The sequence below is a fragment of the Capricornis sumatraensis genome, chromosome 20 (genome assembly GCF_032405125.1).
Source record: "Capricornis sumatraensis isolate serow.1 chromosome 20, serow.2, whole genome shotgun sequence".
Classification (NCBI taxonomy): Eukaryota; Metazoa; Chordata; class Mammalia; order Artiodactyla; family Bovidae; genus Capricornis; species Capricornis sumatraensis.
The window spans coordinates 33,689,735-33,716,642 of record NC_091088.1 but is presented as its reverse complement, the minus strand read 5'-3'; positions in this window follow the sequence as shown (position 1 = coordinate 33,716,642).

Below are 26,908 nucleotides of genomic sequence, written 5' to 3'. Positions count from 1 at the left end.
AGTACATAACAAATACCAAGAGCTGTTCTCTTAAAATATACAATTGCTATCTGCTGTATTCTTAGCTGCTTCATCACAAGTAGTTATTTAATCCTTATGGTGGCTCAGAGGTTAAAGAGTCTGCCTGCAATGTGGGAAACCTGGGTTGGAACCCTGTGTTGGGAAGATCCCCTGGAGAAGGAAATGGCAACCCACTCCAGTATTCTTACCTGAAGAATCCCATGGATGGAGGAGCCTGTTGGCTTACAGTCCACAGGAGTCACAAAGAGTCGGACACGACTGAGCGACTTCACTTCACTTCACTTCACTTCATGGGAGTGAACAGGGATAGAGTAAGAAGAACACTTTCGAGGGACTTAAACTCATATTTGGTTTATCCTTTTAAAGGTTTGTTATGTCATGGATAAATTCCAAATCTTTAGTATGATTTTGAAGTCTCTGAAGATGGCTTGATACGATGAGTATTTTTGCAAACATCTGGGCAAGGCATAAAGTATTTCATCAATAAGAAGGACATATACTAGGCTAGACTAGAAGAGATTCTGAAAAACAAATTATGGCTGTATACAATTCAAAAAAGTAGAAGCATGCTTCATCCTGAGACACCAGAAGGAAACGTGAACATCAGGGGTCATATAAACTGATTTGTTTCTGTTTTTATAATTATGCCTTAGCAACAACTGTACACTTTATATTAGTTACAGATAACCTCTTTGTAGAAAGGTCAGTCTGTCACCATCTGCATCTGAACAGTAAACAAACTTAAGGAAGTGTTCTCAGACACAACAGAGCAATGTGAAGCAGGATCCGACCACGTATTTTCAGAAGACTTGAGACTTAAAGGTAACATCCAGAATAAATACAAATAAGTAGTTAATTCGTTTGTGAGACCAGAATTCTCATCAGTGTTCAAGTGGAAGAATCTTAGTGCAAAGATCTCATGTGTATCAGCTTCAGTGGTGCCAGGGGACTCTGAGCTACAGAAAACAACTGGAGAAAATGGACTGAGGTCAGAGCCCTTGAAGGGATGGGACAAGCAGTAGGAAGTGGAGTCAGGGTAAACTGTGAATTGGATTATAACTCTGCAAAACAGTTGTTATTAATTGGAAACAATGCCATTAGAAGTCAGTATCCATCAGTTCCTGTATAATCTCAGGTCAGAGATGAAAGGACTGGATTCCGAGGGTGGGAAGTTGGCATAGAGAATCCCATGTGGACGGCAGATATGGCTGTATACTTGTAGAAGCAGGACCTAGTCTTAGGACTGAACTCTGTCAACAGATTCATACTTCTACCACCTTGCAAGATATGAAATTAAAAAGCCTAGCATCTGATGTCATAGGGGCAACTCTTATTCCCCCCCCCAAAAATGGACAAATATCATCAATATTGATGGAAGAACAATTATTTAGGTAGTTGTGTACTAGTTTCTGCAAAAGTTGGTATCTACCTAAGACCTTGTCCAAATACATAAGAATGTATTGTTTATTCTTTTTTTTTAATTTAAATTTATTTATTTTAATTGGGGGCTAATTACTTTACAATATTGTATTGGTTTTGCCATACATCAGCATGAATCCACCATGTACATGTGTTCCCCATCCTGAACCCCCTCCCACCTCCCTCCCCATACCATCCCTCAGATATTATGAGTTCAGTAATGTCTATCGTCCCTTTTAAATCTAATCTAGAACCATTGGAAGTTTCTCAACATTAAAGTGTGTCCATATAAGGATAAATAATACAAGAAATAAAGTGAAGTCACTCAGTCGTGTCTGACTCTTTGCCACCCCACGGACTGTACCCTACCAGGTTTCTCCATCCATGGGATTTTCCAGGGAAGAATACTGGAGTGGGTTGCTATTTCCTTCTCCAGGAGATCTTCCCGACCCAGGGATTGAACCTGGGTCTTCTGCATTCTAGGCAGCCGCTTTACCGTCTGAGCCACCAGGGAAGCTTCCCTCAAAAACATGCATCCATTATGATCCATTTTCACTCTCGACCAAGAAACTCACATCTTTCTTCTTCCACTTCTCCCACCATGAACCATCCTCTACAGAGTAACCACTGACTTTGAAGATGCAGTCTATGCCACTCTCCCTTTTAAAAACTTAAATGTTTCATGTTAACATTTAATTGAAATCAAGCTCTTCTCAAGGTCTTCAAAGCCATGAAAGGTCTTGCTTCTCAAGGATGATGTCTCCAAACCCACCTATGCCAACCCCCTTTACAGATATGCTGTAGGCACTTTGGCTTTCTATTGGTTTCTTGAGCTTCACATCCCCTTACTATGATGGTGCCCTTGTCCTTATTGAGATCTCTTCTTGAAAATTTCTTCTTCTGCCTGGTGAAATTACTGATGTCTCCCCATCCTTTGTAAGTTAGTTGAAATATCACACCCTGTGGGGGCCCTCTCCCATTTTGCAGGTAGTCTTTATCATGCAATAAGTATTTTTATATTCAAAGGAAAGACTACTTATTTATATGATTACTTATTTGCAGACCCTTTTCCCTCTTAGGATTTAAACCCCATGAGGTAAGCATCCATGTTTAACCTGTTAATCACTCTATCTCAATGCTTATACCCTTAACTGGCATTAAGGTAGCACTCAATGTTTGTTTATTTGGTGAATGGATGCATAAATTAATCAGGAATGAGAAGTTGCTGATCCTTGCCTATAGAATTAATATCATCAGGCATATGTATCTCTTGATAATATAAAACTTAAAATTTTAAGCATTAGCAGCTGAGGAGCAATGTCTTTGGGGAAGAGAAGCTTGAGCAGAAGTTTCAAATTTCCTGGCTCTCAACATCCCCTTCCTTTCGAATAGTTTCTTACCTTCTTTCCTACTTCTTGAACACTACTGTCTTCTTTCATATTCTGCGCACTTTTGGAAGATCTGCTTTAAGAGTAGGCAAAATCCCCACTAATTATCTATTCTTTAATGGCTTTGATACCTCTGCTGAGATAAATTGGAACTTTCGAAAGTCTATGGATAAGAAATATGTATAGAATGAACATGAAATAAAGTCATATCTAACTTAGATATGACTTTACCATGAGGAGTAACTTTTGTAATTCATTGATCTTATTCTTCACTAGGTTTCCCAAGTGGAAAGGAGAGAGAGAGAGAATGAAGGTATGGCACCAGAAGAAGTATTCCCCTCCTTTAATGGTTATGTTTTCTCTTTCACTTAGTGTCTAAGAGATACAAGTCTTACATGAAAACCCAACAAACAGAAAAATATGCTGGTTTATTTACCATATCTGAAGATAATCATGATCTATTGGCATTTTTTTAGATCAATGTCTACATATCATGATTAATATGGGCATGGAACAGTCCCAAATAATATACTTCAGAGACAGGAAGGAAGGGAGCAGGACACAAGCACTAAAAGAATGACACAATCATTAAGAACAGGATCCCACAAAAAAATGGTTAGAACCAACTAGGCCCAAGATGGTGGAAGATTTGACTTCCAATACGCCTTGAGTCTTATTATACGCTCATTCTAATGCCTTTAGCTAAATTACACTCCCATAGGCACAATGACAGTTCCAAGGCCAACAATAAAAAACCAAAAAGTGGGTGGTATCTCAATTCATGGAAATCCTCACCTCTTTAAGATAGTTAGAATATTCCTCCCACTCATTGGCCTGTGAAATTACCTAACCCATTAAATTAACTAATCACCTTCATACCTCAAGATTCTCTTGCCTTTTGAGATAGACCACATTCTGTCTATGGAAAGTGTATTTATTTAAATAAACCTGCTCTCACTTTATTATGGCTCACTTTTTTTTTTAATTGGAGAATAATTGCCTTACAATGTTGTACCAGTTTCTGCTGTACAATAATGTGAATTAGTATGACTCACTCTTGAATTCTTTCCTGTGTGAAGCCAAGGACCTCATTTGGCAGCCCATCCCAGGGACTCACCCAAGACCAGGAATATGAACATCCTCTCATGCCCCATTTTTTCTACAAAATTTTCACCTTTCTAATTATTAGGAAATGTGCAACGCTCCTTGCTGACTGACTAGAGAACTTCCTACATGTCAAGCTACCACCGAAAGATGGATGAACTAAACAAGATCTTCATGAGAGAAAGGCAGACATTAAACAAATTGTTACCACATTTTAACAATGAGTTAGGTTCAGTTCAAACCGTATTAGTTGGCTAAAATGTTTTGCCCCTGGTGCTTGGTCCTGGGCCTGCAGAAAGAGAAATAAGCATAGGATAGACCAGGGCTCCAAAATCACTGCAGATTGTGACTGCAGCCATGAAATTAAAAGATGATTGCTCCTTGGAAGAAAGGTTATGACAAACCTGGACAGCATACTGAAAATCAAAGACATTTCTTTGCCGACAAAGGTCCATCTAGTCAAAGCTATGGTTTTTCCAGTAGTTATATATGGATGAGTTGGACTATAAAGAAAGCTGAGCCCCGAAAAATTGATGCTTTTGAATTGTGGTGTTGGAGAAGACTCTTGAGAGTCTCTTGGACTGCAAAGAGACCCAACCAGTCCATCCTAAAGGAAATCAGTCCTGAATATTCACTGGAAGGACTGATGTTGAAGCTGAAACTCCAATACTTTGGCCACCTGATGCAAAGAACTAACTCATTGGAAAAGACCCTGATGCTGGGAAAGATTGAAGGCAAGAGAAGCTGCTAACAGAGGATGAGATGGTTGGATGGCATCACCAACTTGATGAGCATGAGTTTGAGCAAGGCCCAGGAGTTGGTAAAGAACAGGGAAGCCTGGTATGCTGCAGTCTATGGTGTCGCAAAGAGTCAGACACAACTCAGTGACTGAACTGAATTGAGACCAGGAGGAGAGTCAGTGGAAATAAGAAAACTGCTCACATAATATAAACTCCGTAGAGGTTGGATCACATATTTCCATCTCATCTAACCCAACCTGCTTCCTGATAAATGAATACCTGATAATTAATGCCCAAGTATCTGCTTAAAAACATTCAAGGTCCAAGAAGATACTGTATCTAGAAGGGAAAGTCGCTCAATCGTGTCCGACTCTTTGTGACCCCATGGAGTGTAGCCTACCAGGCTTCTCAGTCCATGGGATTTTCCAGGCAAGAGTACTGGAGTGGGTTGCCATTGCCTTCTCCAGGGGATCTTCCCGACCCAGGGATCGAACCCAGGTCTCCCGCATTGTAGGCAGACGCTTTACCCACTGAGCCACCAGGGAAGCCCTGTATCTAGAAGTTGCCCATTTATTTTTGTTGTTTTTATTACTTGACTAATTCTTCTCTGTGGTACATCTTCCAGGGGCATTTGTTAACAGACAAAGAACACTTAAGGTTTCAAGACAAGTTCACTTTATCTCCTTCAGTTTTAAAATGTAATGGAGCCACGACTTTTGTCAACCAGCAATTTTCACACCTTAAGTCCTTAACCCTACTAGCTGATAATTAATTTCACAGTTACAGCATAGCTATCTCAGCTTCCAAGGCAAGAATTTGGATAAAACTAACATGAAGTGGGCATGAAGTAAGGCAAGAGTAATCATTATTTCACAGGTGTTTGTATTTTTCCTATTTTCTTCAGCCTTGTGAATTTATTTACGTGACAATTTGAAAATGATGTTTGGGCCATAATGGTTCCTAGACTGCTAAATACAGGAGGGGCCTGGGGACTTGCAGAGCTGGTAATGGGAAGCCCAGCTGAGCTAACATTTTGACACTGGCTCCTTCTCAAGAGAGGCAAACAGAGAAGAATGGAAAAGAAGCTGTCACTAGGAAACCAAAACAGGTAGCCTGCAGAGTAACACAACAAGGAGACTGGGGAAAGAGAAGGGAGTTAATTAACAAAAGGGTGACATCCCAACACATGCAAACACAAGTGGGAAGAGCTATATCAAGGAGTAAGGAAGATTAAACACACAGGCAAACTTGAAAATCACATTCTAATACGGCCAAAAATAAGACAAACTCATAAATAACAATGAAAACTGTCAAAGAAAGAACTGTCAGCAAATACTAGGCTCCAAGGCCATAGAAGCTATAAAATATGCACCGGTCCTTACAGACTTGTTCTGCAACCTACACCTCCCTTCTGGTACGACTCAACTCCTTTTTCATGTCTTGTCTCCTGTATTAAAATCATGTCTAAGGCAATGATCTACCTTGAAGAAATAGGGACATTGGAGACATGTAGCCCCATCAGTCTTAGCCTACTCCTATTTTGCAGAAGTGTCTCTTCAGGAAGACATCTTGAGTTGAGCAACATCCCAGTGCTTGGTGCTGTACCGGTGTCTCCTTGCTGAATCCTGAGGATATACTTGCTAGACTGACATGCTTATCTCCCTTCTGGAGAGACTCAGAGGTGCTCACAGGTTAATTAGTGTGTACTTTGTGCTACAGCCTGTGCATGAAAGCGTCTAAAGAGAAGGAAAGTTTTCCTTCATTCTGACAACTGAGAAAGGCCAATGAAGTGACCGAAGAATTGATGCTTCCAAATTGTGGTGCTGGAAAAGACTCTGGAGAGTCCCTTGGACAGCAAGGAGATCAAACCAGGCAATCCTAAAGGAAATCACCCCTGAATATTTCCTGGAAGGACTGATGCGGATGCTGAAGCTGAAGCTCCCATACTTTGGCCACCTGATGTGGAGAATTGATCCTTTGGAAAAGACCCTGACGCTGGGAAAGACTGAGGACAGGAGGAGAAAGGGGTGACAGAGGATGAAATGGTTAGATAGCATCACTGACTCAGTGGTCACGAACCTGAGCAAACTCTGGGAGATAGTGGCAGACAGAGGAGCCTGGCATGCTGCAGTCCATTGGGTCGCAAAGAGTTAGGCATGACATTGTGACTGAACAGCAACAAAAAATGAAGTGACAGCTTACTTTATGTGGGGCTGAAACTCCTCTCATGGAGAGTATATTCAGATAAACCCTTGTCAGGGAAACTTTTGAGGAAATTGGGGTGTTTGTCAAGTTATTCCATTAGTTGGTCTCTGAAGTGCTACCAAAAGGAAAAGTTTTTGATTCCACGACACCCTGCACTTTATCATGTCACGTAAGGAACAAATCACACACTTATTTCTCCTTCGACTCTCACCTTGAAATCAAGAAGCAGTTTGATCTGACAATTAAAAGGCTAACCACTGTATCTCACTCTAGGCAGAAGGTACAACAGAGCAGAACCACTGAAAGTAATAATAATGTGAACATATTTCAGGAATGCTGGAATTTTATTCACCTCTCCAATATTTGGAATCTGTTGTCAATGCCTTCTTTTGGTCTTTGCTACAGTTATCATTATTAAACACTCTACAATGTGGCAGACACCTTTGAATGCATTAGTTGTATTAATTATTTATATTTCACAGCCCTTACAGTGTCAATTCCATTATCTGCATCTTTCATGAGAAAATAAAAGTAGAGAGTTGTTTAATATCTTTTCACTGCCACATAGCTAGCAATTAGTGGGACCAATTTATATGACTAAATAATCTATACTTATAATCACTTCGGAGTGTTTCTAAAACTTCAGCAGGTGTTAGGATCACCTAGTGAGCTTTCAAAAATAGAGTGCTAAATCTGACTCAGTAGGTCTGGGGTGGAAGTCAATAATTTGCATTCCTTACAAGTTCTTAGGTGGTGTTTCTGCTACTGATTCAGGACCACATTTAGAAATCTGCTGCCTTGTACTTTCTCTTTTATACTCTCTCTTACTTTCTTCCTCCCAATTTCCTTTAAAGGATGACAGAGGGCCACTAGTTAAAGAAAAGACTGAAACTAGAGATAAGGAGATGTGTGATAGCTAGGAAGAGAGATAAATACTGAATGGGGCTTCCAGGGGAAGTTGTTAAAAAAATTTTTTTTTTTTAAGGGTTGAGCAGGGTCTTTAAAAATATAATTGGTTTCCACCTGTGTATTGCTGTCCTGGAACATTGTACCCAGAGAAATGTGATAGACTGGTTGGGCGATGCTTTGGAATTTCCTACAAGAGTAGGGACTAAAGTGAGACTATAACCCAGGGCTGGATATAATGAGTATTGTACACAAAAGCGCTCTGATTGAGAGAACAAGCTGAGTCCAAATAGAGAGCCAGGGGTCAAAGGAGGAATCTGGTGCAAGGGCAAGAGCCACAGTTTAAAATGTGTGATAAATGCACATCTTCTCAAACATGTCTGCTCAAACCACAGCATGAACAGTGAAGCAAAAGGGAGAGAAAATTGAACATCCACGTGATGGTGTATGGGTGAGCTGTTGTTCCAGGGGACAAGCCCAGGGACTGGCTGGGTTCATGTCTCATGCCACAGCCTTCAGTGTCACGGTATGAGTCAGCCTGTTGGTGTTGTGTGTGTTGGAGGAGAAAATGCCTCTCAGAGAGAAAGTTACTTTAACCTGACTCAACCTAGAAATAATTAAAAATAATACCTTTGAAACCGAGCTACTGAAATTTATTGCATTGAAGGAACAGTCACAATGCTTCTCCTTATCCCTATGTTTACAGAACTGAACATATCCATCCTATCTCTCCTAGGTCATTTCATTCCTAGATTGCAAGCCTGTCAAAGCACTGCAGGATTAGAGTGATAGTGCTGTAGGCTCACACACAGAGGGAGGTGGATTAGGAACACTTATCTTTGCAAAGAACTGTAAATTTGACAAAATTTGACCAGATCACTGCTTCATGAAAAGAAATAGAAACAGGTTAGCAAAACTAAACTGAACCAAACTACTCCTCTAATCCTTATTATATTTGGCAAAGTAGAATACATAATTAACTGAAATTCAATTACAATTCAATAATTAAATTTTATGTAAAATACATAACTAACTGAAAATTGATTTATTTGGCTCACATGTGAAATATTTAGGAGAGAAGGAACTTTGGCTTTAGATTCTCTACACAGCAATAATAATGAAAAAGAATTAAATGGAAATCAAGTAAATGGTGGTGCTTTTCCATAAGCTAGGATTTTTAAAGAATTATTCATTTATTTTTTTCTGATAGCCTTTTGATATTGCTCTTGCTATTGTTATTATTATTATTAAGAGTGCAACTGATGTTTAAGAATATCAGTGAAAGTAAAGTCAAAGTCGTTCAGTCGTGCTTGACTCTTTGTGACTCCATGGACTATAATCTGCTGGGCTCCTCTGTCCATGGAATTCTCCAGGCAAGAATACTGTGTGGGTTGTCATTCTCTTCTCCAGGGGATATTCCCTACCCAGGGACTAAACCTGGATCTCCCACACTGCAGGCAGATTTTACCATTTGAGCCACCAGGGAAGCCTAAGAACATCAACGGCAGAATCCAAATTCAAGATCAAAATTTCAAAGCCAAGATTTAGTTCAAAGAAGTGTCCTTTACTATTTCTCTAGCTAACTTTAAAGGTGGTTGCAAGATTTGGGGGTAAAAATCTATAAACATCTCAAAACTTTTTTGAACATGATATTCATCTGTCAACAGTATCAATATTATCATTTCATATATTTTCAGAGCTTCACATATTTAATTAGTGATATACTGAACCTGACTAAATGTAATAATCTATGGAATATGTTTTTTTTTCCATCTACTATATGCATGAGTGTAAGTATTCACACACACATATACATGCATATATATCTATAAATGTATATATGAAAGACACCAAAGAACAACTCTATGGTACAATTAATTGAGCATATATTTTGTGGACAGAATACTAGGAAGGCCTAAAAAAGATAAAATAGAATATTTTCTAAAAGGAAAGATGATATTTGCAAAGAAGCTTGAGATTTTCTTCTTTAAAGATATTTGAAGAAAAATCATAAAATCCATTCACTGAGATTTCATTTATTAAGCAGTTATTCTATTCCTAACACTGATGTAAGCTGAAAGCAAATGCAGTTCAAGGATGATATTCCTTAGCGGGAGAGAAAGAAAGCACAATTACAAACAATAGGGTGAAATATTGTATAACTTATCTTCAGAGTATGCTTATTAGGAAAGAAGTGTTACCTTAAGCAGAGGATGGTAAAGGAGCTTTTCAGAGGAGATGACGCTTAATATACAGGGAAATGAGGAGTTAGTCCAAGAAAGAAAGAGCTAAAGAATCACTTCAGACAGAAGGACCAGGCTTAAAACATTAAGCAAAAGAGAGTTTGGCTGATTTTTTGTTTTGCAAGAAGGTGTGGACCAGATAACATTAATCTGTGCTTCATGAACTCATAATTTCATTGTTAAGTTATTGCAGACCAAGTTGAATGTCTTTTAAGATAACTGAGCTTTTAAGTGAAACAAATTTAGACATTTTCCATGTGCAAATGTGAAGAATATACATTCTTGAGGGGCAGCATGAAATATTTCCAAGTCTTATTTAGCCATGGAATTTTTTTGGGGGGGGAGGGTGTCTCTCTTAGTTCCAGTGACTACAATTGTCTCCTGGGAAGAACGTAGATAATCCCTTAAAACACCATCCTGTTCTCCAAACTGAGATAGGGTGGGATGAATGGAGAGCAGCACTGACATTTATACTGTCTCTGTATCCTGTGTAAAATAGATAGCTAGTGGGAAGCTGAGTGTAGCACAAGGAGCTCAGCCCAGTGCTTTGTGATGATCTAAAAAGGGTAGGATGGGGGGAGAGGGGAGAGAGGCTCACAACTGACAGGGACAGAATGAATGGACAAAACAAGTGACTAAACAGTTAATCCCACTAGGGGATTGTAAGTAGAAAAATATGGAAGACTCCTGTAAGTTACTGATTACTCGAGAAGGCAGATTTGCTTAACCACGCAACCAAGCAGGCTTGGTTAGCAACAAAACCATGCAACAGAAGCACAGGGCATGCCCCCAAACAATAAAACACTGGTGGCATGAGCCCGACATCCCGTCTAGTGAGCTCAATAGGTTAATGACACCTAGTACAGGCTCGGTGCACACAAAAAAATAATCATTTATGGAAAGGTGACTTTTCAAGATTAAAAAAACCTTCATTGTACTAAAACCTGAAGATATTTTTCTAAAGTGATATATGATAGTGCTGACCTAACCATACAGAGACAAGTAAACGTCCCTGCCCTGTCTGCGGGGAGGACTGATGATGGAAACATGATGTCCAGTCAACAAAGGCAAAGGTCTTCTCCCTCTCCCCACTTTTCCTTTGATTATAAAACTGTAGCCCATTAAGTTCTCGGGGTGGGGCCTTTCTCTCTCGCCCGCCCACTTGTAAATCTCACAAGTGTCCTATTCTAACAAGTTATTTCTTATCTACCACTTTGTTCTTTCACTGAATTCTTCTTTGCACTAAAACATAAAGGACTATGGTGCCTGAGCTCTTCAGGAACCCCCTGGAAATGACACTTACCAGTTTCACAGGGAATATATGTATACTTATGGCTGATTCATATTACTGCACAGCATAAACTAATGCATTATAAAGCAATTATCCTCCAATTTAAAATAAAGTTAATCATGACATTAAAAAAGAAAAAACAGTCATCCTAACAGATTTGAGGTGGTATCTCATTATGGCTTTGATTTGCATTTCCTTGATAATTAATGATGCTGAACATCTTTTTATATGCCTGTTAGCCATTAGTACATCTTCTTTGGAAAAAGAGCTGCTCAAGCCTTTTGCCCCATTTTTAATTGCTATTTGTTATTCTGTTTTGTTTTGTTTCATTGTCACTAAGAAGTAGAAATTCATTATAAGTTTTGGAAATCAACCCTTTATCAGGTATGTAGTTCTCAACTGTTTTCTCTAATTCTTTGAGTTGCCTTTTAATTCTGTTGATTGTTTTCTTTGCTGTGCAAAAGATTTTAGTTTGCTTTAAAAAAGGAAAAGCAAACGAGATATCCTGAGGCCCTGGAAGGAGCAATGGACTGGGAGCCAGAATGTCTGGATCTGTTCTGCAAATAAATGGGTAATATCAAATGTGAGTCTTTAGACTTCTTTTCTCTGAGCTCTGTTTCATCGTTACAAACCAGGTGATTTCTAAGGTCTTTTCTAATGAATGTACCACAAGGAAAGCCTCTACTTTTCTCCATAGTCATTTCTAGGCATTTGGCAATCTTCCTAGTCAGAAAGTCCTTTTCACTGAATAGTCGACAAGGTTTCTATTAATAACAAATTTGCTGTTGAATTTAAGGCACACTTTTATTGTGATGTGACTTAAATAGGCCTTTTTGAAAGGTGTCATTCTGATGTATGACTTTTTCACATATTAACCAATTTTAAATAAAATGTTGAACAAATTTGGTCGGTTTTTAGCTTTTGAGTCCAATTATGAAGCCAGGTACGATATTATTATCTGCTGTTCTCAAGGACAACTTTAAATGAGATGTCACATTGAAGTAATATTATGCCTCTCAGAAGAGGAACCTATTTTAATAATGAAATGGAGTAAGAAGTCATTCACAGAGAGGAGAATGCAGTTGTATTCTAATATCTCAGACACTTTTTATTTCCAATGCTTTACTTACATCACACACCAGGGAAATAAGCCAGTTTCAGGCTCCCTTACACGTGTGTCTGTAAATCAACACAATATATGACCAACAGCATACACAATTTCACACCAAACAAGAAGGTGGATTGAGTGGCCAGTGTACCTCTTCATTTAAAACAGGGTTTCCAACCTCAATAGTACTGCTGACATCTTGAGCCAGATGATTTTTTTTTTTTTTTTTGCATTGGGAAAACCATAAGTGTCTCCAGAGTTAATCAATGATCTGTAGGGAAAAGCATTGCCCCAGTTGAGAACTACTGATTTTAAAATATATACACATTACATCTACCTTATATAATCTCTCTCCCTTTCTCAGCATCTCTCTCTCTGATTTGGTAAACCTGTGTAGTGTTTTCTTATAGATTTGTATAAATACTTTTTTTTCTGACATTTATTATCTTTCATCTGAAGATTCATTTCCGGAATACAATCATGAAATATTTGCATGATTGAGATGAAAACAATATTTTTATAAAAATCAATTACCTCTTTTTGGTCAACCACACTGAATACAGAAGCTAATACTTCCCTTCCCAGCTGTCCTTCCAACCCCGGAATGATGACTTTCAGTGGTCAGGGAATTGCTACCTGACGAGGTGACTGACTTCAGATTTTGAAAGCTCTAGTTATCAAAGAGCTCTGTCTCAGATTGAGCTGAAGTATGTCCGCACATTTCTTCAAACGATGGCCTCCAGAGATATAGCATGACCTGCTACTTTCACCTTTTAAACCTATTTGCCTTTGTGTTCTGTTTCCCACTATTCCTGTCAAGGTAGTCTAAACCTTTACCAAAAAAGCAAACAAAAAAGGACAAAACTTGTTCCTTGATTACTACACTGGTTTCACCACTGGTTTCACTGCTTGCTTTCTTGCCACCAAGTGCACACATGTCCAGTTCATCTTTTCTAATGATATAATTTTCATTGCCTGCTAAAATTATAAAGGTCTCCCTCTCTCTTCAGAATGAAGCTCAAACTTTAACTCAGAGAAGAACCCGAGAAAGGCTTAAATGAGCCCAGTGGGTATCCTGTGTACCCTTTTCAACACTCTGGCCCACTTCATAAGGCCAGTTTCCCATCCTCTCATGCCCTCTTCTCTTAATGCTTCTTCCCCTCTCTTCGTCTGTGTTATTCTGTGTATTGCACAGCAACACCTCTATTCTGATGCTTAGTCTGTTCTTATAAAATTGTGCTAACTTGGGACTCCCCTTGATGGTCTAGTTGTTAAAACTGAGCCTTCCAGTTCAGAGGGTGTGGGTTCGATCCCTGGTCAGGGAGCTAAGATCTCACATGCCTCATGATCAGAAAACCAAAACGCAAAAAAGAAGCAACACTATAACAAGTTCAATGAAGACTTAAAGAATGGTACACATGGGAGAAAAAAAGAAGAAAAACTATGCTAACTGGAAATCTAAATTCATCTACTTCATAAATATTTTCTGTACTACAGCCCATAACTTCTATTCTAATTTCTCATTTTTCTCCATAATCCATAGTAGCTATATGCCTCCACTTTCCTCATGTAGCATTCTTGTCTCTCACATTTTCTTTTCCCTCCCCAACTTCATTTCCCTACACAAAAGTAGTTATTATACAATTATTGCAGAATCAACACTGCTTGATTTAAATCAGCATACCGCTCCAGTGGTTGGACTTGATGGAAGTCACAGAGAGGAAGAACACTTGCTTTTCTTGAAGACCAGAAGTGGAAAATTACAACTTAAAGACAGTGGTTATTTTTAAGGCTCCATCGAGAAAATGTGGCAATGAATTCTAGCTGCTCATTCATGTGTACAAACTTATATAGCTGTTGCTTTATCAACATAAGCATATGTTGGAAAAATGGGTTGCTTTGTTTATTTATATGCACATTTGTTTGTTTTGAAGTTTTAGGAAGAATGACAATATACAGTTCAACCATTAGCTTGCTATGTGACCTTGTGCAAGTCCTCTAAACTATCTGAACTTTGTTTGGGGAGGAAAAAGGTGATCATAAGATTTCTGGAAGCATGTTAAACTGAGCAGCTGTCCCTTTTATTGGTCTCAAAACAGGACTGTTCAGTAAGCAGTGGTTATCTTTTTATCCATCCTCCTTCTTTCTCTTTGAAAACAGAGTTTCAGGTTTGTTCAAGCATCTATCCCTTACCTCTGTGACTTAGAGGTCAAGACCCAGTCCCAGCCCAGCAGTAAATACTGACTGTTGCAAGTAATAGTAGTGCTCTGATTCTCTTTATGGATGCACTAATGGGCAGGTAACCCTGTGAGAGCTGGCTGCAGGATTTCTGGGTAAGGTTAAATCACTCGTGATATAAAATCCCACAAAAAGACTAGTCCTTTTTGCCCCCGAATATCTCATGTCTCAACTGGGAGCTTAGATCATCTGTGGCTTTCTTGGGACAGTGAGCGGAACTGGAGTAAGGGAAGATTCACATGCTGTCAATGGTAAAAAAGAAGAAAAGAGAAAAGTTGACATAATTGAGTTGCTGAATCAATGCACTATGAGACTTGCCTGGGGCTGTGCTGTTAGTTCTTCCTGTCTCCAGCCCAAGCACCCCTCCTACCTGCTCTTCACTTTTTCTTTCAGTATACAATTCACTTCAGTTTTATTAGGCCAACAATTTTCACGCTAGGCATGACCTTAAGAATGAGCCCTCCTCGGAAACAGAGTGTGAACAGAACTGCCCTGTTATCAACTTTCACGTTGCCTCTTTGAAAGGAACTTGCTTGTTCTGTACTTTTTCTTGTCCCTTTCTTCTATGGACTAGAACATGCATACGGGTCCAAAGAGTGAGAAATGAACAGATGAAAATGTTGATAGCATTCTATGGGACACTGAAGTTAAAGGGGAGAAATAAATTTGGGGGGATGACACATTGGCTAAGAATAATCCATCCACATATGGCCCACTTACAAATGTATTCAGACATATGGTCCACCTACATCTTGAGAAACAGATATCCTACCTTGTTTAGCCATTGCATTTCCAGGTCTCATTGTTTCAACAGCCTAACCTATTTCTACCTAATACACCATGTTTCAGTAAGACACCTTGCTTTGTGAGGTAACATATTCCTTCAATTCCCTTTTCATTTAAGTCAGTTTAAATAGTGAAATTCTCCTAGCTGCCAAAGTATTTCTAATTTCTAAATTTCATATCTGTGGACTGTCTATGAATGAACAAAAGCAAGAAACAACAACAAAAAAAGCCATTATAAGGCAACTACTGAAAATGAACATCTAGAGGACAATTCAAAGTGGGTTTAATTCAAATAGTCTTTAGAATGGAAAATTAATTTTTTTTGTCATCAGACTCACATTTTGAGGTTTTACAACTGTTTGCATATCTTTATGAATTACAGAAATAAGAGTTAGTATACTGTAGTAGAAAATCTGAGAAGAATTTAGGAAAACTTGAATAGTTCTTCCAAGGGTTAAGTACTAGGGTTAAGTACCATTCAAAATTCAAGATCCAGGGAAATGATGAGTTCTTTGAATCCCTGATGAGACAGCCCAATGAGACACACAAAATAAACAAACTAACCTTGTCACGATAAGGGCTCATTGGTTCTTCCAAGTGATGCGGGTGACTACCTGTGTGCTCTCACTAACCTGATGGGAAAACAACCTAGGAACCTCCATTTCATCACTTGAAAAAAATTGATGGCCTGTAGAATGCTTTCCAGCTGTGATCATCTACTGATCCAAATGTGTGGGAGAGGCTCCCTTGTTCACCTTGTGCTGCTCCTATAGTAAATTGATAAACTCCAGGGTTGGCAGTTCTGTAGAGCAGGTACTGTTTATGAAAAGAGTCTCTAGTGGCATCTCTAGAAGAGTCTCTAGACGCTAGTCTCTAAAGTCTAGAAGAGTCTCCAGAAGTCTGTCCAAGTGGTATGTACTAAGACAGTTACAGCTACACATGGATAAAGATGGCCAAATTTAGAGTAGAAACATAAATGTGTGATGATGCTTTTAATTAATTATCACTATAGATTTTATGTACAACATTTGAAAAGTCTTCCCAATTGTTAGCTGAACCAATGTTGAGAAGCTATGGGAAACAGAATCATATAGCAGAACAAAAACATTCCCCTCCCAAACATGCACAACTTCATTTCTGTTCTAAATGTGGGGAGTCTAACTTTCTTAATTTGATGCACCATAAAATTCCAGAAAAAGAAGACTTTCAACTGGTTTGTGTTGTTAGTTTTCTACATGCATAATAATGGAAGTAATAATGCATATAACATTTTGGAAGTAATAATGCATATAACATTCCAAATCAAAAATACAAACAAAATTCTATCCATAGTATATCCTATCTTGCTCAAATTTTAAAATTTTAAAAGTGGCAAACAGAATTATGAACACATGATGCAAACATGTCTATGTGTTCTATAAGTATTATCTTATGTAGTAAGCCCTACTATTATTATCCTTATTTAATATATGAATTATAAAAAATTTAAAAAGACTGGTAAAGACAACAATTTAGATGTAAATGAGTGATTTATATGTAAATGAGTGATCTAGAAGTCAAATGCAGATGAACTGTCTTCAAGGTATTAGCTTTTAACTTGAGCCTACCAGTTAATGCATATTATACATTAATAAATGCCATCAATAAACCAGCTGAAATAACATTATTAAATGAACATTTACCCATATTAAAACAAAGAGAACAATATATCACTTTATGCTTTGTAATAAAAAGTTCACTAAAAATGAAAAGAAATACTCTAAAATTATATCAACAGTTGTGCTTAAATATCATAGATTTTTGTTTGTTTTTCTTTCTCTCTATTGTTCTGAGGCCCTGCAATATACATATATCAATTTTGGCATTTCAAAACAAATATAAGTGTTCAAAAATTATACATTAGCATCCAGTGAAAACTTATGAGTTGCAAAGATATGCCCAATTTCATAAGAGGAAAAGTGATATGATAGAAAGAGATGGTTTTTAAGAATTCATGAAAATTAGTCATTCAACTGTTAAGAGGAAAGAAAATCATGACAAAATACTGACAAAAGGAATACAAACAGTACCAGCATTACTCAAGAGAGCTCATTATTTGTCATTGTTTTCTTCTGGTAAAGAATCTGGAACTAGAAGTAAGAGGAAACTTCACAGAATTTGATAATATGAAAAAATGATAGAAATGGTGATCAGAAATGAAAGAGTGAGCAGTCAAGGAAAAGTGCACTACAATAAGTGAGATCATTCTAATAACCTCTCCTATGAAAGCAGCATAAATGTTAGAATAAAAAATAATCACCTTAAATGATTTGAAGATCTGAAAAAACAGTTAGGATGCTGAAGTACTAAAGCACAAGATCACTTTTACTGGGTGGTATCTGCCAATATCTCTTGTACTTTGATGGGTCATTCTTACCAAGTGAGAATTACTTAACAGAAGAGCAGCCTCATCAAAAGTAAGTGTCTTATAGAACACTTCTTCTTACATTAAGTTGGAACTGCAGAGATGCAAAAACATAAATATGTTTCTCCTTCCCCCATCTTAAAAAAAGAACCAATGAAAAGAATTTTCGGATTCTTGAGACTAGCATGAGAAGAAAGGAAAACAAACAAAAAATATTTTGAGAACTTTTAGCTACAGTACAGCTTTTTTTTGGCTTATGTATAATCTTGATCGGACAAGGAACTTCAAGTCATAAACTTGGTTTCAGGTAGTCCAAAAATAACAGTTCTTCCAGACACCTAGCAGAATCAAACCTCACATCTCTCTATAAAAAGGCATATTTATTCCAGCGTTCATGAAATTTGCACACTTTTTTCAGAGGCAAGGACCAGCATACAAAGATTACCCAGTGACAAAAAGGAATAAGACAATATGAGTAAAACCAGCAGAAGAGTAATAAGGAGCCGATAAAGACTTCATAAAGACCTGAATTTTATATCATAAAACCAACATTATTTAAAAACAGAAAACTGCTAAGTATATTTTTTAAAAATCAACAAGCTTTAAAATATGTACAGGGAGTAAGAAAATATGAGGTGACATAGTAAATAGAGATTCTAGAAATAAAAAATACTTAAATTTAATAACTCACTGGACATGTCTAATGGTAGATTAGGCAGAGGATAAAATATAATTAGTGAATTAGAATATATATAGATCAGAAGTATCTGGAATTCAGAATGGAAAGACAAGAAATGGTAAACTCAAAGAGAAATATAGAAAATGAAGTGAACAAAGTTGGATAATACTAGAAGGAAAAGATTAAAAATTAAAGTAAGAACAGAAGAATATTGAAAAGATCTCAGCTGATCAAGAGCAAAAAAAAAAAAAATGATATTAATCTTCAGTTTTAAGAACCTTAAAATTTTCCAAGCAAGATAATTCAATCTAAATCCACAACCTGACACAACATAGTAAATCAGTTTAGAAAACAGATGAAGAACATATCTTAAAAAGAACAGGAGAAAAATAAAACATTACTTTCAAAGAAGCAGAAGTTTGATTGACACCTAACCTCTCAACAGGAACAATGGAAGCCTGAGAAAGTGGAATGGTATCTTCAATTCAAAAAAACACATAAAGCTGAAAAGCAAGTTTTCATTTAGAATTCAATTCTCAGTAAAAATATTCTTCAGAAGCAAAGGCATTTAAGGCACACATATACAAAAAGAGAATCCTCCTCTCAGACCTACACTAAAGGTATTTCTGAAAAATATGTTTTAGTCAGACAGAAGGATCCCAGAGGAAGAGAGTTTCAGAATGGAACAAAGATTGGGTAATTAATGTGCATATAAATATTGACTATTACTGCAAAATAATAATATTCTGTGGAATATAAATTAATTCTAGTTAAATACACAAAGGAACACCATTTAATTTAGGAGAAGAATAAAAGATTAAAATTATATAAAATTTCCATGTTACTCAGGAGGGAAATAATGGCCCCTATTGACTTTAGAATTAGTAAATTAAGGATGAATATTTAACTTGTGGGTTACTCACTGAAAGTTCAGAATTAGAAGGTATAATATCACACTAGTAGAGGGAAAACCAACTGAAGCCATTTTCAATCAACCAAATTCAAGTGAGAGGGCAAGAGAGGGTAGGGAGAAATAAAGAAAGTGAAGGCCTAGAATAGGTCAAATAAATATAAAGCACATGATAATCAAATAGATCAATGATTCTATTAATTATAAAAACACAAGCCCTTTCAATTAAGGAATAAAGAGTGATAATAGGAAAAAAACAAAAAAAGGCATACCAGGCACACATAAATTGATCATGCATCACCATCAGAATTTCTTCAAGGGAAAGTCTAAAGCAGGTTTTTCACACAGAAGAAATGTCAGGTAAGAGGTCTGAGATAAGCGAAAAAATAAAGAAAGCAAGTTACACATACTTTAGTAAATATAGGTAAATATAAATGTATATATATAAAACAATATGTTTGACAGAAAACAAGTTATGTAAAGCAATTATCCCTCAATTAAAAATAAATAAATTAAAAAAACAATATGGAACCTATTTGACTAAGAAAAGAACAAGGACCATAAATTAAAATAATGAATAGTAGAAATGGTATTAAAGTGTTCCAACTTCATGATGTTAGGTGGGAGAAGCTCCTGGTATGTTCAGGTACAGGCTTGTTTCATATCCTGTGCCTTTGATCCTAGGCCCTCAGCCTGACTATCTCTCTTCCCTCTTATCTCCAGTTATTAAAGTACTAATTCAAGACTTTACTCAGATGACATATCGTTCCAATTTGTCCAAAATGCCTTCTTCCCCACTCCTATAATCCCATGTGTCAAACTGTTTTCACACAGATTGTTCCTGACTTACATTGTTGCTGGGACTATTGAGATTCATAATACTATTCCTCAAAATGCTTAGTATTTATAACAGGAGTGACTGCATCCATGTACAAATGGAGGGATGCACATTTACAAATAAATCCTTGGTAGTGTAAATATGTGTCATCAATGCCTGACTGAGGCCTTATTGTTAATCATCAGGTAAATCCACACATCTAAAAAATCCACATGTGCTCAAATCTTTTATAAATTGATTTACTAAAAAAATATGTAGCAGGCAAAAACACTGCATTGATACTGTTTTTACACAGAGGTTCCAAGAATGAGAGATTTTATGGCTTCAAAAAATTGCAAATCAAGAAAGAAACACTCAACCTACCATCCTCTCACTAAACTTTTTGGAACTCAAAACAATAGATATTCTCTTGGATTTGGTTTCAATTGAGTGCTTAGGCTAGCTTTTGTGTATATAACCCAGTGACCTTGTTTATCGTTAAAGAGAATTTAGAAAATGTCCATTTTGTCTGTGTAGTGTCATAGTCTTTTTAACTTTTGAATAGATGCTAAAGAGGATAAAAGAACACGAAATTCTCAAAACCAAACCAAAGTTCTAACTGAAAGTCAAATGTAATTAACATTTAAATGCTGAATCCCAACTAATGAGGTTATATGGGATAATACACCTGGTTCTTTCAATCTAAAGCTTAAAGAAGACTGTTAATGAGAAAAATACAATAAAAATTAACCAAAGTGAAAGGATGAATTAAGGATCTCCTGCAGGCGTTATTCAAGAATTATTTTTTTTTTTTTTTAAGTTTTGAAATCTTTGGAATAGAGAAGGTTAACAAAAGAAGGAAGCCATTGAAAGGTAAAAACAATTATGGAGGTAATTGATGAAAGAGAAGCTGAATGCTAACTAGCAAATCAGTATAATAGATATCACCTACAGCTTTAAAAGGGTAAATCATGAAGGGATATTTTCTTTTGACTTCATTGGAAGTACTTCTTGCACAGGCCTTATTTTGATTACAGTCATCAGAACTGAGTTTTCAGAAAGTTCAATATTAATTGGGCTATTACATAGTTCGAAAATATGTACAACACATTACCTTTTAGTTCAGTTCAGTCGCTCAGTCATGTCCGACTCTTTGCGACCCCATGAATCGCCGCACGCCAGGGCCTCCCTGTCTGTCACCATCTCCTGGAGTTCACTCAGACTCACGTCCATCGAGTCTGTGATGCCATCTCATCCTCTGTCGTCCCCTTCTTCTCCCTCCCCCAACCCCTCCCAGCTTCAGACTCTTTTCCAATGAGTCAACTCTTCACATGAGGTGGCCAAAGTACTGGAGCTTCAGCTTTAGCATCATTCCTTCCAAAGAAATCCCAGGGCTGATCTCCTTCAGAATGGACTGGTTGGATCTCCTTGCAGTCCAAGGGACTCTCAAGAGTCTTCTCCACCACAGTTCAAAAGCATCAATTCTTCAGTGCTCAGCCTTCTTCACAGTCCAACTCTCACATCCATACATGACCACTGGAAAAACCATAGCCTTGACTAGACGGACCTTAGTCAGCAAAGTAATGTCTCTGCTTTTGAACATGCTATCTAGGTTGGTCATAACTTTTCTTCCAAGGAGTAAGCATCTTTTAATTTCATGGCTACAGTCACCATCTGCAGTGATTTTGGAGCCAAAAAAAAAAATAAAGTCTGACACTGTTTCCACTGTTACCTCATCTATTTGCCATGAAGTGATGGGACTGGATGCCATGATCTTCGTTTTCTGAATGTTGAGCTTTAAGCCAACTTTTTCACTCTGCTCTTTCACTTTCATCAAGAGGCTTTTTAGTTCCTCTTCACTTTCTGCCATTAGAGTGGTGTCATCTGCATATCTGAGGTGATTGATATTTCTCCTGGCAATCTTGATTCCAGCTTGTGTTTCTTCCAGTCCAGCATTTCTCATGATGTACTCTGCATAGAAGTTAAATAAGCAGGGTGACAATATACAGCCTTGACCTACTCCTTTTCCTATTTGGAACCAGTCTGTTGTTCCATGTCCAGTTTTAACTATTGCTTCCTGACCTGCATACAGATTTCTCAAGAGGCAGGTCAGGTGGTCTGGTATTCCCATCTCTCTCAGAATTTTCCACAGTTTATTGTGATCCACACAGTCAAAGGCTTTGGCATAGTCAATAAAGCAGAAGTAGATGTTTTTCTGGAACTCTCTTGCTTTTTCGATGATCCAGCGGATGTTGGCAATTTGATCTCTGATTTCTCTGCCTTTTCTAAAACCTGCTTGAACATCAGGGAGTTCACAGTTCACGTATTGCTGAAGCCTGGCTTGGAGAATTTTGAGCATTACTTTACTAGCATGTGAGATGAGTGCAACTGTGCAGTAGTTTGAGCATTCTTTGGCATTGCCTTTCTTTGGGATTGGAATGAAAACTGACCTTTTCCAGTCCTGTGGCCACTGCTGAGTTTTCCAAATTTGCTGGCATATTGAGTGTAGCACTTTCACAGCATCATCTTTCAGGATTTGAAACAGCTCATCTGGAATTCCATCACCTCCACTAGCTTTGTTTGTAGTGATGCTTTCTAAGGCCCACTTGACTTCATATTCCAAGATGTCTGGCTCGAGATTAGTGATCACATCATCATGATTATCTGGGTCGTGAAGATCTTTTTTGTATAGTTCTTCTGTGTATTCTTGCCACCTCTTCTTAATATCTTCTGCTTCTGTTAGGTCCATACCATTTCTGTCCTTTATCGAGCCCATCTTTGCATGCAATGTTCCCTTGGTATCTCTAATTTTCTTGAAGAGATCTCTAGTCTTTCCCATTCTGTTGTTTTCCTCTAGTTCTTTGCACTGATCACTGAAGAAGGCTTTCTTATCTCTTCTTGCTATTCTTTGGAACTCTGCATTCAGATGCTTATATCTTTCCTTTTCTCCTTTGCTTTTCACCTCTCTTCTTTTCACAGCTATTTATAAGGCCTCCCCAGACAGCCGCTTTGCTTTTTTGCATTTCTTTTCCATGGGGATGGTCTTGATCCCTGTCTCCTGTACAATGTCATGAACCTCATTCCCTAGTTCATCAGGCATTCAGATCTAGGCCCTTAAATCTATTTCTCACTTCCTCTGTATAATCATAAGGGATTTGATTTTGGTCATACCTGAATGGTCTAGTGGTTTTCCCTATTTTCTTCAATTTGAGTCTGAATTTGGTAATAAAGAGTACCTTTAACACTACAATATTGATTCAGAATGACACTTGCAAGAATAGTTTCCTTTAAAATTAAATCTAATACTTACAGTAAGTATATCATTTGCAAATTGCTGCTTCCTAGACATGCCCTATTAAAATACATCTTGAACCTCAGCCTATACTGAGCCATCAGGACAACCTAAACTGTTGAGACTTGGGGTTTTGAATAAATCAATGCTGATAAGTAAGCATCTATTTTATTCTTAATTTTTAATCATATTTTTTGCCTGTCATGCATGCCTGTAATAAGAGTACATGAGAAGCATTGAAATGATTGTTATCAAATATCTCTCTGATCAACACTTTCAATTTTCTAAAACAAGATGATGCATCAACATCATCATCATAATATTGATGGTAATTATTATTTTTAATAATTATTTTCATCATTGTTATTATATTAAAATCAGACTCTTATTTACTAGATTCTACTTACTTCTATTATCTGATTATCCTTCTACACATTATAAAGTTTTTTGCCATAAATCTTGTGACACCTTATTCCTGGGTAAACTGTGAAAAATTTGTGTCTAATATACAATTTTCAAAATATTTTCTTTCAATACACTCAGAAATACCTAGGGGATTAGTGGTCAATATGAAGTTTCAAAATACAAATTAATTTGAAATTCCTCCAGGGATGGAACACTAAAACAATCTCACTGATGATTGATTATTAATAGATCTTTCACTAAACTGAAATAACACAATAATCTCAATATATATTTGTAATACATAAACCAAGAAATGCTTAAAAGAAACAAACATATTTTGCAATTTTGAAAGTCAAAGGGTTAGACTGACTTAATGGTTCAGAAATTCTGGGTTTTATAAATTTATTTTCTTCTTAAAATATCAGGTACAAGTTCCCCCAGCTGCTTCTCATGTTGCTGCTCATGACACTTCTGATTAGTCCACTGGTAACTCGGTGAGAACCAAGTGTTAAGTATGGCAGTGACTCTTCCAAGGAATTTCCTAGGAACAAAGATGCCCAAGCCAAATCTGAAGATTTGTTTTCTGATTCCCTGAGTAATAAACATATATGGTACTAACAACAAGAGCAAAAAATAACCATAACCATTGCATCCGTTATTTTTTAGGTATTAACTATATGCCAAACAACATTAACAATTCTTCACAAAAATTTTCCAATTAAATTTTTGGGCTTTTTTTTTCCTCCTTCCTTTCTTCCTTCCTTCTATAGCCATGAATCTAAGACTAAGGCTATATTAATGAATAAGAGTTCTTGTTCTCAAGAAACTTACATTCCTTTTCAGAGTGTGTGAGGTGCAACAGATGACAAAATATAAATAAATACATAAACAAGGAAAAGCATAATTACCTAAATCCAGTTAGTGTACAAAGACTAGTGCATGTTCAGTTGTTAAGTTGTGTCCGACTCTTTGTGACCCCATGGACTTTAGCCTTCCAGGCTCCTCTGTCTGTGGTATTTCCCAGGCAAAAATACTGGAGTGGGCTGCCATTTCCTTCTCCAGGTGATCTTCCTGACCCAGGGAACGAACCCACATCTTCTGCATTGGAAAGTGGGTTCTTTACCATTGAGCCACCTGGAAAGCCCATAATGACTGGTAATTCAACACAATTTAGAAATTTGCCAGTAAGCATCTGTTTGTGAAGGTATATATGAAGGGTATCATTCATTGTATGGAATTGCCAAGTAATGTCTTCCTGAGGACATATTGTTTAAGGTGCGTCCTATATTTGGCAAAGGACCAAGCCATTTGGAAAAAGAAACTTCCAGGAAGAGGGAACAGCAAATGAGGAGCTTCAAGGTGAGATTGAGCGTGACATGTGAGGACCAGTGTGACAAGATCAGTGTGTTAAGAGCAATAATCAAGAGCCTGATAGTATAGGATTTTGAAGACCAAGAGACAAAGTTTGTATTTTATTGACAAACTGACACATAAATCAAAATTATTAAGATTACTTCTGTATAATCTTTAATATTTATTGTAATAATACTCCTAATGCTATCTTAACATTTGTACACTTCAGGCAGAAATGTTTTATCATTTGGTCTTCCAAGCAGACCTAGGAGCAATCTCTAATCTATCTGCAAACCTAATTTGAAGAATCGGCTGAGGGCTAGGGAGTTATGGAAGTTTAAGTCCAGGACAAAACATCTCAGAGTTTTGCACTGCTTAGATTGTTTCCACAACATAAAACTGATCTTTTACTTCAAGTTCCAAATCAAAATGAAAGGGATATGAAACTATGTGTCTGGGATTGATTTAAGCTCAAGGGACTAGAAGATAACATTCTATCAGTTTTACAAATATGAATACGCTTTAACATTGATTCCAAAGCAGATGATCAATGTCTAGAAAATTCTTATCTCCACAGATTGCAAACTCAATACAAATTTATGGATAAAAACGATCCCTGGGATAAAATATTGTAAAAGTTTTTTTGTGTGTGCATATTGTAATTCAAAAAAGATGCCAGATTGCTTGGAACTTCAAGTATTGATGTTTTAATGAGTAGACTATTTTCTCTAGTGAAGCACATCCAATTAAATTTAGCATTCAGTCATTTGCTAAAGGGACAGTCTGCAGCTTCTAAATGATTCTGTCTCTCCTTCACTTTTCCCTCCATTCCCAGATGCCAGTTTGATGACTTGTTTCTTTTCAAAGCACTGACTGTCTCACTGGAATACATATTCATGGAAGAAAATTCAAGGGCGGACCACATTTAGTAGCTCTCCTGGTTTTTCTCAGATCTTCCTAGTCCTTCCTTTGTATTGAACCTTTCCTTGGATTTTAAACATCCAAGTTCCTCAGGACTCAGTCTTAGCCTCTTTTTGTTTCATTCACTGATTTAGTTATTCATTCATCAAATACTCATTATCACCTGTCATGGGCAGGCACTTTGCTAGGGACTAGTGACCACCAGTAAATGAGACAAAGCCTCCATCCTTCTGGCATTTTACAATTAATTGTGAGGAATAAGAATTTAAAAGTAGGGACTTCCCTGGTGAGCCAGTGGTTAAGATTCATATTCCATGAGAGTGGGGCGATATGAGAGAATAGCATTGAAATATGTATATTACCCTATGTAAAATAGATGACCAGTGTAAGTTCGATACATGAAGCAGGGCATTCAAAGCTGGTGCTCTGGGAAAACCCAGAGGGATGGGGTGGGGAGGGAAGTGGGAGAGGGGTTCAGGATGAGGGGACACATGTATACCCATGGCTGATTCATGTTGATGTATGGCAAAACCTACAATATTGTAAAGTTATTAGCCTCCGGTCAAAATTAATTAATCAATAATAATAAGAAAAAGAATCACAGCAATGAATACTCAGTGCAGCCAAAAATATATACGTTGCTGTGGCACAGATGAATCGAGAAAGTTCCAGCTGTGA